Source organism: Sorex fumeus, unplaced genomic scaffold (genome assembly GCF_029834395.1).
Source record: "Sorex fumeus unplaced genomic scaffold, SorFum_2.1 ptg000002l, whole genome shotgun sequence".
NCBI lineage: Eukaryota > Metazoa > Chordata > Mammalia > Eulipotyphla > Soricidae > Sorex > Sorex fumeus.
In genome coordinates, this window is record NW_026606059.1 from 8,576,433 (window position 1) to 8,600,124 (window position 23,692).

Consider the following 23,692-nt stretch of genomic DNA (forward strand, 5'->3'; position numbering starts at 1 on the left):
TGGAGAAGAAAAAAATTAAAATTGGAAGTTGTGCACTTTTAAAAAGAATTTTAATTTTTACTCACTTCATGAAAATAATGTCCAAAAACACGTTTTACTTTTAATGATGAATAAATGTAACTTGTGAATCTCAGTCTTATTTGTCATAGGTCGCGGATAGTAACATCTTATGGATGTCATAAGACTTGCAAAAGGTATACATATGTCAAATGTTCGCTAAATAAGAGCCAATAAAGTAGTTTCATCCCCATTTAGTAGCTGGCACTGGGTACCTCCAAGTCATACTTGTTGATCCCATTTCAGGATTGACCTTTCTGAAATGGATTCATTTCTTAATAAAACACAGACAGACGCAGATGCACACTGCTTAAACTCTATTATTTTCATTAACGTGTAGGGACGCTACCAGAAGACCAATGTAGATCAATGGAGGTGGACGTCTTGAATATTAAAGATTATAATGTTAAATAACATTAAAGATGTTAAGGCTAATAATATCTTGACCATCAAAGATAGTGCGTTTTATAGATTTGAAACAAAACAAAACAAAACAAAAACCAAGCTGCGGTCCTTCTTTTCCACTCCCACCAACAGGCTGCGAGTTGGGACAGGTACCAGCGGCCCGGAGCAGCATCCAAAGGATGCGAGGCACCTGGGCCCGCGCGTGTGCCGGCAGGACCGCGGAGCGGGAGAGCGGCCGACCAATGGCAGCGCAGCGCGCGGCCTGGCCCCGCCCCTCTCCCGCGGGGCCCCGCCCCCTCCCCGGGCCGCCCACTGGGAGCCGCGGGAGTGCGGCTGCCTCGTCCCGCCCCCGCCCTTGAGTGACAGCACCGTGGACAGCACCGTTCCCAGCAGGACAAGAAGTTGGCGGGCCCTTTTCTTGGCTGCGCTGAGGTGTGTGTGTGTGAGTCCGGCAGGGGCGAGGGGACTGGACTGGGGGGCCCGGCTGTGATCGCGGGCCAAGCGTTTTCGGGGACGCTCAGTTCCGCCCCTGGCCGCGCGGAGGGACGCTTGGCCCCGGGCGCCCGGGCATCCCAGTCGGTCCCTCGAGGCGTCCAGGACCCAATCCCCGTGCCGAGGCAGCTCGCCGGGCCGCGGGTCCGAGCCCCGAGGGGGTGTGCCCGCCCGCGTCCCCGACGGTGCCCGGCTTCCCGCCCTGCCGGCGTGTCCGGCGCGGGCCGCGGGCCCTTGGCAACCGTAGCCCCGCCTACCGACCGCCCGGCTGCCGATTGGCCGCACGCGCTGTCCGTCAAGCCGCGGCCTGGCCTTTTCCCCTCCAGTGCCACGCTCCCGGCTTCCTAGTGGATGTCCCACCCCCCCACCCCGCGCCCCACGTTCTGCGTCCCCTCCTTGGGGTGGGGTGGATGGGGGGAGACAGATAGATGCGGACGTTTCCCTGGTGGGGGGCGGGGATGGAGGGGCGGGGTGGCTCTTCCGGCTGCCCAGTGATGCTGGTCCAGAGGGACGTGGCAGGAAGAGGGCAGAGAGGATACAGGTTGCGAGATGCAGAGTATCCCCTCTCCTTGACTTCGGTGGGCTTCCTAGGCTCTCAAGGCCATTCTCTCAGGACCTTCCTCGCCTCCCCGCTCATGTGAAAGGGGGGCGTGCCTGGTAACCCCCAAAGCCACTGCCCACTCCAGGCCTGCATTGTGCCCTTGCCCAGTGACTAATTGCACTGGGTGACTCCTGATCAGCATATCCCCAGGGTCCTCCTTGCCCCTAGCCCTTGGCCCCAGGGATGCAGCAGGACAAAGCCTTCCAAGAGAAGCCCATGGGAGCTTCGCTTTGATGTCCTCAGGTCGGCCCAATCCAGGAGAGGGAAACCTGCCCTGCTGGTTAACACCTGGGAGAACCTTGACCTGGAAGCCCCGGAGGTGGGCAGGGTTCTGTTTGCCCGCCTGGGTCAATAATCCTCAGAACTGGTTCTGCATCTGTAAAGTGAGGCCACTGATCTGCAAAATGTAAGGAGGGCTCATTGATTCTGAAGGTATTCAGGTAGTGAACTTCCTGGGTGTCAGGTTTGACTGGTACACTTGAGTCTTTGTGTGTAGGATCAGAGTTTGGAAGCACAATTAAGAGTAAAGAGCTTTGAGATTTTCCCTTTTTTTTTCTTCTTTTAATTGAATTTCTGGTTGACAGTTCCTCCCCTTAACTAGGTCTGTCACACCACCCTGCCTCAGTTTATCCAGACACCTTCCACCACAGGCAGTTCATTTCTGTATGTCTGTCTCCCAGCCCAGATATTTCCCCTCTGGTTTCTACCATTCTGCTTCAGAGTCTGAGTTTGCCTTGGTTTTTGTTTGTTTGCTTGCTTTGTTTCTTTATGTTCCACAAATGACTAAAATCATATGGTATTTGTTGTTTTCATCAAACTTATTTCATTTAGTGCAATTCCCTTAAGGTATATCCATGTTGTCTGTCCAGATGGCCAGATTTCACCCTTTTTTCTAGCTGAGTATAATTCCACTGTGTATAGATCCTACATCTTTATCCAGTTTTATTATAATTTTTTTTAAATCTTGGACACCCAGCTGTTTCTCTTTGCTGTTGTGAATAGTGCCGCTCTATATTGGGGTGCATATCTTTTTGAGTTAATGTTTTCATATTCTAATAAATACTCATAAATGAAGTTGAATCATTTGACAGTTTTTTTAAATTATTTTAAAAATAATTAGTTTGGTTTTATTAAAAAATTACTTTGTTCTTCCTCTGTTGGATTTGTACCTATTCACATTCCTGCAGCAGTGCATCAGGGTCAGACTGTGAAGAGTCGAAACCTGGGTGGGCAGTGTGCAGCCCCTTAAGCCCTGCCTGTTCTCCAACCCTGCATTTGAATCTTTCGTTTGTTGATTTTTAAAAAATCTTTCATTTGTGATGGATTTCTGCATTTTGAGCCATCTTTTTATGGCACCTGGAATGACTCCCACTTAATTGTGATATGCAACCTTTTTGATATGTTGTTGAATTTTGTTTGGAAAAAATTTGTTGGGAATTTTTGCGTCATTGATCTTCAAAGATATGACCTTTTGACCTGTAATTTCCTTCCTTCCTTCCTTCCTTCCTTCCTTCCTTCCTTCCTTCCTTCCTTCTTCCCTACCTCCCTCCCTTCCTTCCTTCCTTCCCTCCCTTTATTTATTTGTTTTGCATTGCACCCGACAATACTCAGGGGTTACTCCTTGCTCTGCACTCAGAAATTACTCCTGGCAGTGCTCAGGGATCCTGGGAATCGAACCTGGGTCGGCCTCATTCAAGGCAAACGTTCTACCCACTGTGCTATCACTTCAGACCTCCTTCCTTCCTTCCTTCCTTCCTTCCTTCCTTCCTTCCTTCCTTCCTTCCTTCCTTCCCTCCCTCCCTCCCTCCCTCCCTTCCTTCCTCCCTTCATCCACTTAATGCTGAGCTAATAATCTGAATTAGGAAACCTTTTCTCCTTTTTGATTTTATGAAAACGTTTGAGAAAGATGCCGTTAGGTCTTTGGATGTATGTTTGAATTCACCAGAGAAAACATCCAACCCTCAACTTTGTTTCTTGGAGGTTTGTGATAGATCTTTTATTTTCTTGTGAATTGGTTCTCTTGGTGAGTGAGTCTGAGTTCTCAGCCTTTTTCTGAGCTTTGCTGCGCTCACTTCCTTCTGGCCCTCAAAGCAGGAGTTCCCGGAACCTCTGCTATGCTGGGTTGGAGGTTTTCCGTGCAGTGCTAGCTACCAGACACAACTCTTCCCCAGCCCTCCAGAGAGAAATTCTACATGTTAGATCTCAGTTCTAGATTGAGCCTCGTTGCCCCTAGGTTGGTGCTTCTCGTTTGGTGAGACTATATCTTGTTTTTCTCTCCATCGGGTTGGTACTTTTTAATTTTTTGTTCTAGAGACTGTATTGTTCTGGGTGTATTTCTGAGCGGATGAATTCATATTGAGTTAAAGATTTGTCGTAATCGTGGGAGGAAGTAAACGCAAGTTCTTCCTAGTCCATCATCTTCTTCATATCTTCTTCATGCATCGTCTAACTTGTAATTTCTTCTTTTGTCCTTGGAACATTAATAAATGAGGAAAACTCTAATTTATCTGTTTTTCATTCTTTGTTGATTCTGATTAGGTAGCAGTCGGATATCGTCGATGATACTTTTCCCCTCGGATGACTGTTTTTATGCCTCCCCCCCCCCCCCCCCCCCAGCCTTCGAGTATCCATATGCCTGAAAGGATGGGAATGTTGATTTTCTTTTTTTTTTTTTTTTCCCCCTTTATTTTATTTTATTTTTTTTAAAGTTGTAGATTTACAATTTTTTGTGCTTTGGTTTCAATTATACAATAATCAGATACCCATCCCTCCACCAGTGCCCATTTTCCACCACCATGGATAATATCCCTCCCACCCCCATCCCCCCATCCCCCCGTCTCTGTGGCAGGGCAATCCCCTGTGTTCTCTCTCTCCTTTTGGGTGTTGTGGTCTGCAAAAGAGGCATTGAGTGGCAAACATGTTCAGTCCATAGTCTACTTTCGACATGCATCTCCCCTCCTGGGAGGATCCTCCAAACATCCTTTATTTGGTGCTCCCTTCTCTATCTGAATAGCCCTTTCCTCTAGGATACCCGGCTGGCCTCTAAGTTATGGAGTAATCCTCCTGGTGCTGATCTCAGCTATTCTTGGGTATTAATCTCATACTTTGTTACTTTATATCCCCCAGATGAATGCAATCTTTCTATGTCTATCCCTCTCTTTCTGACTCATTTCGCTTAGCATGATACTTTCCATATTGTACCACTTGTATGTAAATTTCATGACTTCATCTTTTCTAAGAGCTACATAGTACTCCATTGTGTAGATGTACCAAAGTTTCTTTAACCAGTCATCTGTTCTTGGGCATTCAGGTTTCTTCCAGTTTCTGGCTATTGTAAAGAGGGCTGCAATGAACAAACAAGTGCAGATGTCACTTCGACTATACATTTTTGCCTCTCTGGGATATATTCCCAGGAGTGGTATTGCTGGGTCAAATGGGAGCTCAATTTCTAATTTTTTGAGAATCGTCCATACTGTTTTCCAGAAGGGCTGAACCAGTGGACATTCCCACCAACAGTGAAGGAGTGTCCCTTTCTCGCCACATCCACGCCAGCATCGGTTGCTTTTGTTCTTTTGAATGTGGGCCAGTCTCTGAGGTGTGAGATGGTATCTCATTGTGGTTTTGATCTGCATCTCCCTGATGATTAATGATGTAGAGCATTTTCTCATGTGCTTTTTTGCCATTCGGATTTCTTCTTTGAGAAAGTTTCTGTTCATTTCATTGCCCCATTTTTGGATGGGGTTGGATGTTTTCTTCTTGTGGAGTTTAACCAGTATTTTGTATATCCTGGATATCAACCCCTTGTCAGATGTGTATTCGGTGAATATCCTTTCCCATTCTGTAGACTGTCTTTGTATTTTGGTCACTGTTTCTTTGGAGGTGCAGAAGCTTCTTAGTTTAAGATAGTCCCATTTATCTATCTCTGTTTTCACTTGGTCGGCCAGTGGCGTGGAATCTTTGAAGATACCATTAGCTTCAATGTCATGGAGGGTTTTGCCAACTTTATCTTCAATGTACCTTATGGTTTCTGGTCTGATGTTGAGGTCTTTAATCCATTTTGATCTTACTTTTGTACATGGTGTTAGGCAGAGTTCTGAGCCTATTTTTTTGCATGTAGCCGTCCAGTGATGCCAACACAATTTATTAAAGAGGCTTTCCTTACTCCACTTCACATTACTTGCACCTTTATCAAAGATTAGATGAGCATATGATTGAGGAGAGATGTCAGTGTATTCAACCCTGTTCCATTGGTCTGCAGTTCTGCCTTTGTTCCAGTACCATGCTGTTTTAATTATTACTGCTTTGTAGTACAGTTTGAAGTTCGGGAGGTTGATTCCTCCCATTTTCTTTTTCCCAAGAATTGCTTTAGCTATTCGTGGGGGCTTATTGTTCCATATAAATTTCAAGAGTGTTTGCTCCATTTCTTTGAAGAATGTCATGGGTATCCTTATAGGGATTGCATTGAATTTATACAATGCTTTCGGTAGTATTGCCATTTTGACAATGTTAAGTCTCCCGACCCATGAGCAGGGGATATCTTTCCATTTCCTCATGTCCTCTTTTATTTCCTGAAGTAGCGTTTTGTAGTTTTCTTTGTACAGGTCCTTTACTTCCTTAGTTAAGCTGATTCCTAGGTACTTGATTTTCTGGGGCACAATTGTGAATGGGATTGTTTTTTTCATGTTGCTTTCTTCTCTCTCACTGTTTGCGTATAGGAAAGCCATGGACTTTTGGGTATTGATTTTATAACCTGCAACTTTACTATACGAGTCTATTGTTTCTAAGAGTTTTTTGGTGGAAGTTATTGGGTTCTCTAAGTAGAGTATCATATCATCTGCGAATAGTGAGAGCTTGATTTCTTCCTTTCCTACCTGAATGCCCTTAATATCTTTTTCCTGCCTAATCGCTATTGCAAGTACTTCCAGTACTATATTGAACAGCAGTGGAGAGAGTGGGCATCCCTGTCTCGTCCCTGATCTTAGAGGGAAGGCTCTCAGTTTTTCCCCATTGAGGATGATGCTTGCTGTAGGCTTGTGGTAGATGGCTTTAATTATGTTGAGGAAGGTCCCCTCTATACCCATTTTGGCTAGGGTTTTCATCATAAAGGGGTGCTGGATCTTATCAAATGCTTTCTCTGCATCTATTGATATGATCATATGCTTTTTATCTTTTCTTTTGTTGATATGGTGGATTATGTTGATTGATTTCCGAATGTTGAACCATCCTTGCATCCCTGGGATGAATCCTACTTGGTCATGGTGTATGATCTTTTTGATGAGTAGTTGGATTCTATTTGCTAGTAGTTTGTTGAGGATCTTTGCATCTGTGTTCATCAGGGATATCGGCCTGTAATTCTCTTTCTTTGTGGTATCTCTGTCTGCTTTTGGTATCAGTGTGATATTTGCTTCGTAGAAACTGTTTGGAAGTGTTTTTGATATTTCAATTTCGTGGAAAAGCTTAAAGAGTATTGGGAGTAAGTCCTCTTTAAAGATTTGGAAGAATTCACTAGTGAATCCATCCGGGCCAGGACTTTTGTGCTTGGGGAGACTTTTTATTACCATTTCAATTTCCTTGATGGTGATAGGTCTGTTCAGGTATTCCAGGTCTTCTTGGTTCAGCCTTGGGAGTCTGTAGGAGTCTAGGAATTTATCCATTTCCTCGAGGTTTTGATGTTCCGTGGCATAAAGCTTCTCAAAGTACTCCCTGAGGATCCTCTGAATTTCTGTGGTTTCTGTTGTAATGACCCCCTTTTCATTTCTGATTCGGTTTATTAGGGTTTTCTCTCTCCCTTTCTTTGTGAGTTTTGCTAGAGGCTTATCGATCTTGTTAATTTTCTCAAAGAACCAGCTCTTGGTTTCATTGATCTTTCGGATTGTTTTTTGGGTTTCCATCCCGTTAATCTCTGCTCTGAGTTTTATTATTTCCTTTCTCCTGTTCGGGTTGTGCTCCTTTTTTTGGTCCTTCTCCAAGCTCTTAAGCTGTGAGGTTAGGTTACTTATGTGTGCTCGTTCCTCCTTCCTGAGGAATGCTTGTAGAGCTATAAACTTTCCTCTTAACACAGCCTTTGCTGTGTCCCATAAGTTTTGGTAACTCGTGTTCTCATTTTCATTCGTTTCTAGGAATCTTTTGATTTCCTCTTTGATTTCCTGTCTAATCCACTCGTTGTTCAATAGTGCACTGTTTAATTTCCAGGTGTTTGATTTAGTTTTCTGTTTTTGTGTGTGATTTACTTCTAATTTCAGCGCATTATGGTCTGAGAAGATTGTTGATACAATCTCTACCTTCTTAATTTTATGGAGGCATGTTTTGTGGCTCAGCATGTGGTCTATCTTGGAGAATGTTCCATGTACGCTTGAGAAGAATGTGTATTCAGCTTTTTGTGGATGAAGTGTCCTGTATATATCTACTAAGTCCCTTTCTTCCATTGTTTCCCTCAAATGAAGTATGTCCTTGCTAAGCTTGAGTCTGGTTGATCTATCAAGAGGTGACAAAGCAGTGTTGAAGTCTCCCACTAGTATTGTGTTGCTATTGATGTCTTTTTCCAAATCTATGAGTAGTTGTTTTAAGTACTTTGCTGGTCTCTCATTAGGTGCATATACATTTATTATTGTAAGTTCTTCCTGTTGTACAGATCCTCTGATCAATAAGTAATGGCCTTCACTGTCTCTTATGACCTTCCTCACTCTGAAATCAATGTGGTCTGATATAAGGATGGCTACCCCAGCTTTTTTATGGGAGCTGTTTGCCTGTAGGATTGTTTTCCAGCCTTTGACTCTGAGTCTGTGTTTGCTTTGACTATTGAGATGCGTTTCTTGCAGGCAGCAGAATGTTGGGTTCAATTTTCTAATCCATCCTGCCACTCTATGTCTTTTAATTGGTGCGTTTAGCCCATTGACATTGAGAGAGATTATTGTTATGGGATTTTGTCCCATTGTTCTGTTAAAATTTGGTGTATTTGAGGGGCCTTTCTTGCCTTAAAGTAGCCCATTTAGTTGTTCTTGTAACCATGGTTTTGAGTCTATGAAGTTCCTGAGCTGTTGTTTGTCTGTGAAACTGTGTGTTGTTCCTTCTATTATGAATGAGAATCTCGCTGGGTAAAGTATTTTTGGTGAGGCATTTATTTCATTGAGTTTTTTCACTATGTCCCACCACTGTTTTCGGGCCCTGAGGGTTTCATCAGAAAAATCAGCTGTGAATTTTAAGGATGCTCCTTTGTAAGAGATTTCTTTCTTCGATCTTGCTGCTTTCAGAATTTTGTCTCTGTCTAAGGTTTTGGTCATTTTGATCAGAATGTGTCTTGGGGTATTTTTATTCGGATTTCTTCTAGCTGGTACCCTTCGGGCCTCCTGAATGTGGTCACAAGTTTTCTTCAGCTCTGGAAATGTTGTAGCAGTGATGTCTTTGACAGTTTCTTCTTCATCGAGGTTTTCTTCCTGTCCCTCTGGGTCTCCAATAATTCTTATGTTACCCCTCTTGGCTTCATCACGATCTTCTCTTGCCATCTGTTCCCGAATTGTGAGTCTCTTTTCCATTTTCTGCTCTTTTCGGGAGAGTCTCTGAACTTCATCTTCGAGCTCACTGATTCTGTTCTCAGCCGCTGTTACTCTGCTGCTGAGGCCTTCCACTGAACTTTTCAATTCGCCTACGAGATTTTTCAGGTCTGACATTTCTGATTGCATTTTCCTCATTTCTGCCTTCAGATCCTCTTGTCTTCTATTGGCATTGCTTTCCATTGTTTCTTTTAATTCCCTAAGCATCCTAAGTAGCTCCCTTCTGAATTCCTTGTCAGAGAGGTTGTCTAACACTACAGTACTGTTGGTGTCATCTGGGCTAGACTCTTCAATATGAATGTTTGGTGGGCTTTTGCGTTACTTTACCATTGTGAGAGGTGTGGTTTAGTCCTTCACGTTCAGTGTTACTATTCTGCTTGATATGCAGTGTGAGTTAAGATAGGCTTATGAGTTATTGGCAACTGTATTTCTAGTGGCTGAGCTAAAATAGAGAAGTTTCCATCTAAGAAGTTAGCTTATGGTTCCTATGGCATATGTAGTGGGAAAATATTTTGCGGCCGAGTCAGCGGCCGCGGCTCCGGAAAGAGTCCCTGGCAGTGGGCGAGGAGTTGGGAATGTCTCCTGTTTGGAATTGGAGCCGTTCAGCTTTGTTGCCCAGAGCTGGGCCTCTGTGCCCGTCCCACGCGGCTCAGGGGTTGAAAACCGGCTGTCTCGGGGCTGTTTCTAGCTGCGCGTGCCCAGAGAGGAACCCAGGGCCTTGGGGGCGGGCTGTACCTGTTGGAATTGGAGCCGTTCAGCTTTGTTGCCCAGAGCTGGGCCTCTGTGCTCGTCCCACGCGGCTCAGGGGTTGAAAACCGGCTGTCTCGGGGCTGTTTCTAGCTGCGCGTGCCCAGAGAGGAACCCAGGCCCTCGGGGGCGGGCTGTACCTGTTGGAATTGGAGCCGTTCATCTTTGTTGCCCAGAGCTGGGCCTCTGTGCTCGTCCCACGCGGCTCAGGGGTTGAAAACCGGCTGTCTCGGGGCTGTTTCTAGCTGTGCGTGCCCAGAGAGGAACCCAGGCCCTTGGGGGCGGGCTGTACCTGTTGGAATTGGAGCCGTTCAGCTTTGTTGCCCAGAGCTGGGCCTCTGTGCTCGTCCCACGCGGCTCAGGGGTTGAAAACCGGCTGTCTCGGGGCTGTTTCTAGCTGCGCGTGCCCAGAGAGGAACCCAGGCCCTCGGGGGCGGGCTGTACCTGTTGGAATTGGAGCCGTTCAGCTTTGTTGCCCAGAGCTGGGCCTCTGTGCTCGTCCCACGCGGCTCAGGGGTTGAAAACCGGCTGTCTCGGGGCTGTTTCTAGCTGTGCGTGCCCAGAGAGGAACCCAGGCCCTCGGGGGCGGGCTGTACCTGTTGGAATTGGAGCCGTTCAGCTTTGTTGCCCAGAGCTGGGCCTCTGTGCTCGTCCCACGCGGCTCAGGGGTTGAAAACCGGCTGTCTCGGGGCTGTTTCTAGCTGCGCGTGCCCAGAGAGGAACCCAGGCCCTCGGGGGCGGGCTGTACCTGTTGGAATTGGAGCCGTTCAGCTTTGTTGCCCAGAGCTGGGCCTCTGTGCCCGTCCCACGCGGCTCAGGGGTTGAAAACCGGCTGTCTCGGGGCTGTTTCTAGCTGCGCGTGCCCAGAGAGGAACCCAGGCCCTTGGGGGCGGGCTGTACCTGTTGGAATTGGAGCCGTTCAGCTTTGTTGCCCAGAGCTGGGCCTCTGTGCTTGTCCCACGCGGCTCAGGGGTTGAAAACCGGCTGTCTCGGGGCTGTTTCTAGCTGCGCGTGCCCAGAGAGGAACCCAGGCCCTTGGGGGCGGGCTGTACCTGTTGGAATTGAATGTTGATTTTCTAATTTAATGGCGAATCACCTCGTTGGTGTCATAGCACTCTGAGAAGCCAACAGTTCCAGAGAGTTCTTAGAAAGACGCACACTCTGAAGCATATGTGGACCTTAGCTAAAGAAAACTCATTTTCAGTGTTTCTTGGGAGATAAGGAAAATTATTCTTTCTTGTCTCACCCAATAAGGTGACTGAGTAACATATCTGGAGCTTCATAGCTAGGAGCAAAGTTTGATTCTTTTTCTTCCTTCCAGTATCTTTTATCATAGTTTAACTTAATTCACAGTCTTCAGACACTATCTCTTAGCATCTAGCAAACAGGCGCTACCAATATTCAATAAATGGCTGCTGCCTTTGAAAACCATGAAAGCTTTTTTTTTTAAATTTTAATATAATTTTTATTAGTGAAACACCATGAGGTACAGTTGTAGACTTACAAACTTTTTTTGCTTGGGTTTCAATTATACAGTGATCAAATACCCATCCCTCCACCAGTGCCCATTTCCCACCACCACGGGTCCCAGTATCCCTCCTACCCCCATTCCCCCTCATCCCACCCTGCCACTGTGGCAAGGCTTTTCCTTTTGTTCTCTCTCTCCTTTTGGGTGTTGTGTTTTGCAAAAGAGGCATTGAGTGGCAGTCATGTTTGGTCTATAGTCTACTTTCAGCATACTTCTCCCATCCTGGGAGGATCCTCCCAACACCCTTCACTTGGTGCTCCCTTCTCTATCTGAGCTCCCTTTTCCCCTAGCATGTGTGGTTGGCCTCCAAGCCATAGAGTAAAATTCCTGGTACTAATCTCGGCCATTCTTGGGTGTTAGTCTCCTATTTTGTTACTTTATGTTCCCCAGGTGAATGAAAGCTGTTTTTATTCCAAATGCATTTTTACCATTCTTTTAAAGCATATTTTTATATTTAAATAAGTGAAAAGAGCAGTTATTGCCAAACATAGGAGAATGTTCACTTGTATTTTTGAGGTAAATATTAAACAAAACTTTCTCTTCTATCAGAGTGCATTTTAGAAAAACAAAAGCTGATTACTTTTTAGTACATGCTAGTGACTCTTAGAATATTTCTTCACCTAAGTGAATGATCATTTATAATTTTCTAATTTCTGTGGCTAAAGCATATTGTGGTTAATTCTGCACTTGCTCTTTTTCTATTTCTGTATTCAAATAGAAGACTGCAATATAGTTATTATCTTTGCTCAAATTCCTTCATCAAAGAAAGAAGATGACGTTATTAGCTATGATCTTTAGATAAGTTAAAAAAAACTGCAGAGAAAAATAGGTTGCTTGATAATAAATGTAAAAGTGTAAAAGGGTACCTGATGTTTCTTTATGTAATTTTCTTCCAGATGTCTATTATTTGACTTTATTTCCTTTATTCAAAGCACTTTAATTCCGGTAGAGAAATTGAAATAAAGACAAATGGGTTGGAGAAAGCTTTCCAATGAAATTAGAGTTTTTAGGGGATCAATACATAATAGCTAATGCCCTCTCTTAAATTTATAAGCAGGAATGCTTTATTATTGTCCTTGTGTACTGCTTTCGTAACAAATATTGCCTTGTTATTAAAGAACCGATTTAGGATAGTGCTTCAAGTGGGGATCCAAAAAAATAAAAGCTAGTACTTGTTTTCTGTTTCTTGCTCAGTTCACTTTATCAGAGTCTAGACTTTAGTCCAGCTGAGTGAAAATTTCAGTTTGCAGAGAAGATACATTTACTCAGATTACTGTTCTTTATGGTTCACAGAACAGAGGGAAATATAAGAGAGCAAACCTTGAGTGTTTACAGATTTATAATAGATTAGCAGTACTATTGGTTGAATAGAGAACAATAGATTTCAGCTGGGAACCAGATAGATCTGTTGAGAAGCAGGCAATATAGAATGGATCTGAGATCTGGTCCGTTATTGTGTTGCTGTTGCTTTCATGGGGGTGATGCCTTTGGCGTGTGTGTGTGTGTGTGTGTGTGTGTGTGTGTGTGTATCTGTCTTAAAATTCACATGTCTTAAAAGAAGGTGACAGTGACTTCTGAGAGCCTCAAGTTTTAGGGCTGTTAAATATCGTGTCACCTGGAGAGTTACCATCCTTTTTCACTCTGTTGCTCAGTGCCTCATTGAGAACAACGGTGTCAATGGGAGTTGGTTCATGCAGACGTGAGGGTGCCCCGATATCTCTCAAGGCTCGTTTATGCAGAGCTGTGTTTGGGTGCTCTGCAGATCAAGCTCCAAGTTTGATGGTCTGAGTAAAGGTACTCTTAGTAGAGGCTTATAGAGGATGAAAATTTTGTTTCCCAAATAACTAAAATAACTTAATGGAACTTTTATTGCATGATTGTCTGTGGTATCCTCATCACACTTATACCAAACAGATCACAGTCCTGGAGCTAAATCTTTTTACACCTATTACAGATGATTAATCCTTCCTCTTCATTTCTGTTTTTGGATGAATCTTGGCAGTGCTCAGTGGTCACTCCCAGACCTGTTGGGGAACCATGCAATGCCAGGGGTACAACCTGGGGCTCCTTCATGTAAAGCATTTGATCCGGCCATTTGAACCATCTCCCTGCCCCCTTAAGTCCTTTCTTAGATGGTAGAAATATAAGTATTTTGATAAATCTGAGTTACCTTATGGGGAGGGAGTTTTAGCTGTACCTGGTGTTGCTCAAGGCTTATTCCTGGCTCTGTGCTCAGAGATCACTCCTGGTGGTGCTCAGGGGACCATCAGCTGTTCCTGAGACCGAAGCAGTGTTAATTGGGTGCAAGGCATTGTGTGCAAGTTGAATCCTGCTGCTTTTCTCTGGCTGTTCACCTCTTGAGTTTTCAACGTTAAATAATAATAAAACAAATACTCTATACTCCAGGATAAATACTCTGTGTTTGAACAGCACTTGGCAACATAGAATATTAAATTAATAAAAACTAGCTGGTACATTTAGGATGAAGAAGGAAGTTTATTACGTGAATATTTAATTTCTGAAGAGGAGACTTCTTTCTTGGATCATCAGATGGAAGGTAAAGGTAAAGGCCCTCCCGTTGATCGTCTATTTGCTCGAGCGGGCCCAGTAACGTCTCCATTGGAGACTTTGTTTTTACTGTGTTTGACATATCGAATACTCTCAGTAGCTTGCCGGGCTCTCCGAGAGGGGTGGAGGAATCGAACTCGGGTTGGCCATGTTGGCCGCTTGTAAGGCGAACGCCCTACCGCTATGCTATAGCTCCAGATGGAAACGTAACATAAATTCACGACTCTTTTCTGTTTTGTAGTAACATAAAAGTTGCTGAAATGTAACTGTGACAGGAATAAAGTAGTTTATTTCTTTATTTTATTGTGAAAATAGTTGCAAAAATAGTAGGCCAAATAGATTAACAACATAACAAAATGCACAGGAAAGTTAAGTATATTCTACTGTTTTCCGATCTGTAATAATAAACTGAGGGCTGGAGTGATAGGCCAGCGGGTAGGGCATTTGCCTTGCACGTGGCTGACCTGGCCAACCTGGTTCGATTCCCCCGCCCCTCTTGGAGAGCCCGGCAAGCTACCAAGAGTATCTCGCCCGCAAGGCAAAGCTTGGCAAGCTACCCATGACTTATTTGATATGCCAAACACAGTATCAAGTGTCACAATGGATGTTACTGGGCCCGCTCGAGCAAATCGGTGAACAATGGGAGGACAGTGACAGTGACAGTGATGCATATCTGAGACAAAGTCCGAATTCTGCATTACAAGTTTACTTCAGCAATAGATACATTAGTTGTAAGTTTTTTAACATTTCCAGAAGTCAAGTTTCTTATCAGTAATAGAAAAGGGTCATAAAGATACAATTTCCTATCATTTTTCTGGCTAATATGCTTGAGTATCATAACATTTTTCTTATCACAGTGATTCAGTGCAGTGATTCTCTGGGGAGAAGCATGCCAGATTTTTCATAGGGGAAGGTATGCATTTAAAGGGGATCTTCTTGTTTCTCATTACAATTACAATTATTTTTCCTTGTGATGGTGGGGAATAGTTTGGGTTACACCCCACAGTGCTCAGGGTTTAATCCTGACTCTGCTCAGGGATCTCTTTAGCATTCCTCAGGATCCTTAAAGATGTACCAGTGACAATGTAGAAAGAATTTTAAGTCTAAGAAGAACTTTTCGGAAATCCTATGACATGTAACAGATATAAGAGTACATGACCTCCATGGAGAGGAAAATTCCATTAGAAATATCATTTAATAGCGGTAGGAAATTATTTAGGTAAAACAGTGACAGAAAATGACTGAAAGCACATGAACTACTTTTATTTAATGTTTTTGTTGTAATGTGATCCCTCAGAGTTAATGTTTTAAAACAGTACAAATTCCGTATCTTAGATTTTTGTAATTCAGAATTCTGACACTTTTTTCATTGTGCTAAACTTAATTCCTTTTTGGAGGTTCTGAGAGAGAATTTCTTGTCTTTACTAGGACTGGAACGATAGCACGGCAGGTAGGGCGTTTGCCTTGCATGGGGCAGACCTGGGTTCGATTCCTCTGTCCCTCTCAGAGAGCCCAGCAGGCTACCAAGAGTATCCCGCCCGCATGGCCGAGCCTGGCAAACTGCCCATGGCGTGCTTGATGTGCCCAAAACAGTAACAACAAGTCTCACAATGGAGACGTTACTGGTGCCCGCTTGAGCTAATTGATGAACAAGGGGATGACTGTGCTACAGTGCTGCTAGCTTCTAAAGATCTCCATACTCCATGGCCTTCTTCCATCTTTGTTGCATCTCTGACTATTCTGAAATAATGTTTTTCTCAGCCATAGTTATGAAAAGTTACCGATTTTTAAAATCCATCTGGATTATCCAGGATAATTTCCTTATTTCCAGATTCTTTAAGTACATTAACAAAGTTCATTTGCCATGGAAGGTAACATTTATACATTCTGGGAATTAGAATGTAGACCATGTGATTCTGCACACAATAACATTAAGACCAGTTTGGGGCAGTAAAGAGAAAAATTGCTGGGAAAGTTTAATCAATTTGAGGAATAGATCTCCAAACCAAAGTTTGCCCAGCTAGAATATTTAAGTAATAAAATGGTTGTCCAGGTGGAGTGAAGAATCAGGTCCTCTCTACGAATATATGAAGTTTCTGAAGAAGAGGTTAAAATATGGGTTAGTCGTTTCTAAAGGAGAGAACATAGTCTGTGAGGAAAAAAAAAATAAAGAGCTGGAAGTCAAAATGTTGATCTGAAGAAAGCCCACGAGCAGAAACCTGACTTTTATTTCAGGGAAGATGTAACAGACGATGCCAAGAAACATTCCCATCATAGTGAGAAAGAAGAAAATCCAGAGAGAGTGGCCTGGGGGTGAGGAGAAATACAGAGGAAAACGGATGGAGGGAGAAAGGAAGCGAGTATATGACTATCGGAGAGAAAAATCCGCCTTTCCAAATTCTGTCTTTGGCCAGAGGTTCGTTTCGTAGAGCGGGTGCAGGGGGCAGGCTGGAGGCTGACCCGGATGGATGGAAATGCTTTTCCCTGTGCGTCTCTCCTGCATGCGCCAGCCCTGTGGTGAAGGCCTCCGTCTCCTCATCAGGACTTTCCAGTACTCTTACTCCTCTCTGCTTTCTTTGGTTTTCTCCCCTCTCCTCCTTCCCCTTCTTGCCAGTTATCCTCTGCTCCAGGTAAGCTGACCCAAAGATGGACTCTGGGAACTTTACTTGGGTTTGTTTTTTAATTTTTGTTTTGGGGCCACACCCAGGCTGTTCTCCAGGTTTCCTCCTAGCTTGTGCTCAGGGTGAATCTACATCGTGCTCAGGGGGTCCCTGTGTGGTGCCAGGGCATGGGCGGGGGGCGGGGGTTGGCGGGCCTAGGGGCAGGGTGCATGGGAGGTGCTGTACTAATTTTCTATCCAGTTCCTCAGTTTTTCTGAGTCTTTCCCATGTACATGGAGGCATTACAGGAGGCATCCGCAGATGTATGTGGTTAATACATTTTTTTCTTTCTTACCGTGAGATGCTCATTCGATTATGTGCCTACCCTCCAAAGAACACTCCAAAGGACATTTTTCTTTTTGCACTCTGTCTTGATTATCAAGAAACAAAATCCAGATTGGCTTCAGACATTTTTAGGTAAGAAGAAACAGCCACATTTTAAAATTAAAGCATTTTTTTTTCTGTCACGCAGTTTGTATTTCTTGTGTGATGGCAACCTATAAACCACTCCGGAGGGACTCTGAGCTATTCTCTGTGTGCCTTTTGGGGAAGCACACAGACAAACAAGCAAAACATCAAAATCAAGACATAGAACAGTTTGCTATACAAGCTACACAGTGACTATGAAGGTCATGGTAGAGAAGATGAACCCAGGGTGTTGAAATGGGCCGCCACCCCCGAATTTGGAGTTGAACTCAGTGCCAGAGACCAGAAAAGCTGGTCCCTCACATCTCTCCCTCAGTGAAGCGACTGGAACCCTTATCAGAAATCTTCATTTGCTGTCACATTGCAAGTGTGCCTCCTGGGGTCCAGCCCGAGTGAATTTTCATTTTGTTGTATTCAAGCACCGCGTCTTGCAAAGTTCTTCACAGTTGAGCTTTTGACATGAATGTTCCAGAAGCAACTCCACCCCCCAGGGTCAGCATCCCTTCCTCAGCTCCCTATGGCCCGCCTCTCCTGCCTCTCCCACCCCCAGGCTGCCTTCTTCGCAGGAACCTTTTCAACTTGGGTTTTAAAGGCATTAAAGAGTTTGGCTTTAAAGGGTTTTCATCTCCTTTAAAATTTTGGGTGTCATGATTTCAGTGTTGTTGGCTTGGATATTTAAGCTCTCTCCTTCCGTAACACTGACCATGTACCTGAATCCCCTTGATCCCTGCCTTCCCTCCCCCTCCCCACCCCTTCCCCCCCATCTCTGTGATATGTTTGTCTCTTCTCCCCCTCCCATTCAGTTTCTTTCCTTCTCCTTCCTATGCCCCATGTCCAGGGGTAAACTGGGCACTCCTCCCCCCCATTAAATCATTGCCCTCCTTCATTCTCCTTCACCCTGTCATTCTAAATACTACATGTCAGTGATACCCTGTGTTTATCCTTATTCTGACTTTCTTCATTTAACACGATATCTTCCAGTTCTATCCGTGTTGCAGTGAATTGCCTGATTGCATCCTTCCTGACAGCTGCGTAATATTCCATTGTGCATCTGTATGTCTTCATGACCCACTCACTCACCTCAACATCTAGGTTGACTCCAAATCTTAGCAATTGTACTGAGTGCTGCAAGGAATATATCCTTTTGAATGAATCTTTTAAATGTTTTGATTACCCTGGCACCTACCAGCCTGTAACCCCCCCTTCCTAAAATGTGCTTCCTGTCTCTCCTTATGAAAACCCTTTTTGAGACCAGATAGTCGAGATGACTTTGAGGACCTAACTCCATTTCCTAATCTTGTCTATCTGCTGCCCCCAAAGCACTTTCTCTCCACCTGTCACTTTGTCTCATTTAACTGTCCTCCAGTGTTGGTGGAACCAAACCTTCACAGTTATGATACAACCTAGATGCAATACCAACTCCTACAATAAAGGAATAACTTTAAATGATTATTTAAAAATAGCCAGTGTTAAGCCATTTACAGCCAGTGATAAGTACTGCTTACATGAAATATGTAATGTAAAAATTAATTTGCTAACAACAATCTAAATTTAAATAAGATTTCATTATCTTTTGATTTTTTATGCTAACAATGAAGCCTTGTGATTCAAAACTTGAAGCAGATTTTAAAAATATGCCTAAGTCATTGATATACAAGCTCTTACCCATTGCCAAAATTATAATTTTATTACTTATAAGTAAAGTTTCAATGTAATAAGAGCCATGTTTTTAAATTTATTTCTTCCTTGGCAGCACAGTGATTTAAAATACTGCTATTGATAGGGCTCCATACCAGTTAATCAGCAAATATTATTTTGGCATATATTGATGGTTGAATTTTATAAAGAAAGTAACATTCAAAGCAAGTTTTCTCAATTCAGGGTAGATATGACTGGGATTAAAGTGACATCAGGGCAAGGTGAATATGTGTTTTTAAGCAACTAAGGATGCCAATAGGATCATGTATGTGGGCAAAAAAAATTTAGATGTTTAAGAAAATAGTGGACATGAATTGAGATGATAAAGGCCTGCTTGATTACACTATGCCAGGCAAGTCAGTTTTCAGTTTGTAATCAATGAAGATCCATTTTAGATTGTTGAGGACAATAGTAACCTGATCAGGTTAGTATTTTAGAAAATGATTCTTAAACTTTTTAAATGCAGCACACTCCAATAGACTTTTTTTTTCTTTTTTTTTTTTTTTTTTGCCTCTTTGCTGAACTTTACTGGGAAAAAAATCCCTAGGGTAGTTATATTTAAATTAGCCTTGAGAGTTAAAGCCCTCAAATCAAGAATTTGCATTTGTAGTAAAAACAGATTTTTTGCCTTAATTCTGCATTCATTCCTCTGTGCCCCATACACATAATAACTCTGACAGAGAGAATGGCAGAAAAAGGAAAGAGATGGGTCCTTCCACCTCTCCAGATATATTTCATTTTTCGTTTCCATAAAAAATGAAATAATAGTTTTTTAATTGTTGTGAAAGTAATACCTAATAATTTAAAATATATTAAATTTAGAAACTTCCCTAATAGTCTTTAATTCCATAATACTATCTTCAGGAATAAAAATTGCCCTGAGTTATACCTATTTATGTTGTATTTGTAGCATCAAATATTTTTCCTTGAGGAAAAAAATATATAAAGAAATCACTGCTAACCTTAGAAAGTTATGTGAACAGACTATGAAATAAGAAAATCATTATGCATTTTCAGATGATTAAAAAGTTACCTCTAGGGTAAAAAGATAATACATCTGGCTTCTCTTGAATATGTAAAAATGCTTTAAAATCAAATGCAGTGTATATGTTTGTATGCTGTCACCATCTTAGATATAGCTTATAAAAGGTTATGAGAATTGGAGGTGAACATGTTTTACTTAAATATTTTAAAAAGTGTTTAAATTAATGCTTGTAATTTCTCAAAATTTAACACATTTATTTTGAAAATCTCTATAGAATTTAAAATCACCTCTCATCTTAAGCCTTCGGATATAATAGTGTTCAAGGTAGTATTGTATATCTTATAGTAAAAAATACAGGCATATTATAAACTTATAATTATGTTATTTATAATATTTATATTTATAATAATTATAACACAGGAGTGCTAACTCCTGGCTCTGTGCCCAGCCCATGTCTTTTCACATTTTTGGCTGTGGCCTTTGGAGCACAAAAGTTGTTTTTTTTTTTTTTTAATTGCTTTGATAAACTGATCAATTTTTTTTTAATTTGTGAATGCTTTTGGTATCATAATTGATGACACCCAAGGTTAATAAGCTTTTGGTAAATTTTTGGTTTTTGGGCCACAACGTGGCTGTGCTCAGGGCTTATTCCTGGCTCTGGACACGGAATCATTCAGACAGACTTGGGGGGACCCTGTGGAGTGTTGGGGATCAGACCTGGGTCAATGCATGCGAGACGCGGCTACAGTCCCTCTGGCCCCAAGGTTATAGCTTAATTCCTGTATTTTCTTGTAAGCATTTGGTCATTTCAACCTATAGTGCTGTAATTTGCAGGCATTTTTTCTGTGATCGAAACTTTAGTCTTTTGCAGTAACCCTTTTTCCTTAGCACTATTTCAAAAATGATGCTTTCATATCGTCACTTGACCTGAATCGTGATCATTGCTTTCCAGGGTGGGCGTGGGGAAATTTCCCAAGGGGGACCCGAGGTGCTACTTGGCCCAGCTGTTGGACCAGATGGTTGGGTGCTCGAGTCTGGAGATTCAGTGCTGCTGGGAGCTAGCTGTTTGGGGGCTCCCTCGAGCTACCCCAGAGAGCTCAGGGTCCCCCAGGACTACACTCAGTGGTACTGGGGATTAGAGATGAGTTCTTGTGCATCTTACACATATTTTTTGGCCCTTGCAAGCTGTGCTTAGTGATAATGATTAGAATTAGCAAAATGTTCTTTAATACTTGGTGATACATTTTGAGCTGGCATTAGTATTAGAAATTAGCGTGGAATCATTTAATGTGACATTCTTTTCTATGTGAGAGCAGTCACAGTGAAAAACTAAATATAATTGTAGTTCCTCGCACTAACAGGTAAGTAGATTCAGTAAATACTCGACAGAAATAAATACATTATTCATAATGTGATTTTTTTTTAAATTGTTACTTTCACTGTTGTCTTATTGGACATGTAGAAAGTAAAATGTACTGAAAAGTTGATGGTTGGATAAACACAATTATTTTTACTATTGTAGAAGTGTTGTAAAAAAGTAAATTCCAGTCACCTACTTTTTGTTCATATTTGAATTGCAAATACTGTGGAATATTCTCTTACTGCTTTTAAGATTATCACTATAATGAACTATAATGAAATTGTGATCTGCAAAAAAGTGGAAAAGGGTTCTGTCTGAACTTAAATTTGGAATGCATTCAATCAAGTAAACTTAACAGGCTTCTCTATTATAAGGCTTATTTTAGAATTTTCTAAGAAAATTGGCCTGGTGAAAAACGGGGCAAGTATGCAATGTTTTACAAGTTTGTTTTATCATACAAGCTTAATTGCGTGGAACTTACAACAGATTTAGTAAAGGGAGAAACACCCTTTGGGAAGTGCTTCCTTGGGGATTTTATTTAGTGGACAATTAGGGACTTGGAGCTCATCCATTTAATAGTTGTATATATTCTGTTTTGAATTTCAGTAGGAAAAAGAGCAACCAAGAGCATTCTATTGGTATCTGGAACTGCAGTTTGCCAAGAATGCGAGCACAGCTTCCTCCGTAAAGATCTCGCCTTTGGAAGCCTCCTACCCCTTGGCAGGGCGCCAGAGTTCAGACTTGGCAGCATCCAGGACACAGCACAAGGTGCGTTTGTTTGATTAACATTTGGCAAAAGGTGTTTTGATTTGTGGTTTGTTTCAGTCACTTTCTTTCTTGTTTTGGTTTGTTTGCGTCTGGCAGTGAACTCGAGTTTGGAATCTAGTTCTTTCTTATGTTAGGCAGTATTGCAGTGGGGAAAACATTTATGCTTGTATTTATTTTGTGATACTTGGGCAAATCAAAATAAAGGAAACATGGGACCGAGAGCCACCGAGCTCTAAGTACGTATCTGATTTGCTTCTTATGTCGTTTAAGTATTGTTGCTTAAGAATTGGTTGCCGCCTTAAGTACTCCATCTCTCTTGGTGTTTGAAATATTAGAATGTCTTTTACTAAGTTTTACCTCTTCCTCCTCCTCTTCCTTCTCCTCCTCCTTCTTCTCCTCCTCCTCCTCCTTCTCCTCCTCCTCCCCTCCTCCTCCCCTCCTCCTTCTCCTCCTCCTCCCCCTCCTCCTCCTCTTCCATCCTCTCCTCCTCTTCCATCCTCCTCCTCCTCTTCGTCCTCCCCCTCCTCCTCCTCCTCCTCCTCTTCCTCCTCCACCTCCTTCATTTACTCCTCCTCCTCCTCCTCCCTCTCCTCCATATCCTCCTCCTCTTCCTCCTTCTCAGTTTTAGCTCTTCTTCTTCTTCTTCTTCTTCTTCTTCTTCTTCTTCTTCTTCTTCTTCTTCTTCTTCTTCTTCTTCTTCTTCTTCCTCCTCCTCCTCTTCCTCTTCCTCTTCTTCTTCTTCCTCCTCCTCCTCCTCCTCCTCCTCCTCCTCCTCCTCCTCCTCCTCTTCTTCTTCTTCTTCTTCTTCTTCTTCTTCTTCTTCTTCTTCTTCTTCTTCTTCTTCTTGTTCTTCTTCTTCTTCTTGTTCTTGTTCTTCTTCTTCTTCTTCTTCTTCTTCTTCTTCTTCTTCTTCTTCTTCTTCTTCTTCTTCTTCTTTCTCTTCTTCCTGCTCTTCTTTTTTTTGCCACACTGACAGTGCTCAGGGCTTATTCCTAGCTCTGTGTTTTTACTCCTAGCGGGGCTTAGTACTCCTGCTGTACTATCTTTCCAATCCCTTGTTTTGGTAATCGTATATATTGGGTATACTCAGTGCCCCTGTAATGAAGCACTGTAGTACTGTAGCACTGTCCTCCCACTGTTCATCGATTTGCTCTAGTGGGCACCAGTAATGTCTCCATTGTGAGACTTGTTGTTATGTTTTATGGCATATTGAATACGCATAAATATTAGCTATAAAACATTTATTTATGTTTTTTGATTAGTTTATTCTGCTTCACAGATATTGTGGGGAATGAAAAATGTGTCATAAAATGTTGACTATGGCACTAGATTCTGTCATGAATGACTGTTTTCTACCAAGAATTCTTTAATAGCTCTCCATTTCAGTCTGATTAAAGTTAAGGTGTTTAACCTGCCTGTATGTCTCTGTAAGCCCCGGCCCACTGCTAGCTCTTCAAATGCACCGGAGTTCCTTATTTGCTCAGCCGTGCTTGCTTCGTCATTCATTTTCAGACTTTCCCTTCTCAGAGTTTTCGCATTGTTCCCTCTGTTGGATTTTTCTTGTTTTAGGTCTCTGATGTTTTTTGCTGGGATCTTTTTTTAAAAAGTCTTTTTGATCTCTGGGATACTGATCATCATCTAAAGACCCTTGCTGTATATTTTCTCCTTAGCATTTGTCACTACCTTATAAAACAGATTCTAAAATTGTATTCAATTTTCATAAAGTTATCCTTTATGAGAATATTAGTCCTTACAAGGGCAGGTTTTTATTTGCTTTATCTTTAGCATCTAGCCTAGTTCTCGGCCCTGGCTGAATGAATAACGGAATGACTGAATGAGTAATTGTC

The 23,692-nt window shown here is 42.6% G+C and overlaps 1 protein-coding gene across 3 annotated transcripts in view; it reads left to right on the plus strand.

Annotated features, from left to right (window-relative positions):
- The first annotated feature begins 784 nt into the window (after positions 1-784).
- TRIQK (triple QxxK/R motif containing) overlaps positions 785-23,692 on the plus strand; it is an 84,736-nt gene continuing 61,828 nt past the window's right edge. The window contains exons 1-2 of one of the 3 annotated variants that reach the window (XM_056112079.1): positions 801-898; positions 21,687-21,845. The gene's annotated coding sequence lies outside the window, so the exon portion shown is untranslated. Of the gene's footprint in view, positions 899-21,686; positions 21,846-23,692 lie in introns of all 3 variants that reach the window. The other 2 variants (XM_056112070.1, XM_056112062.1) reach the window with 2 other exon arrangements.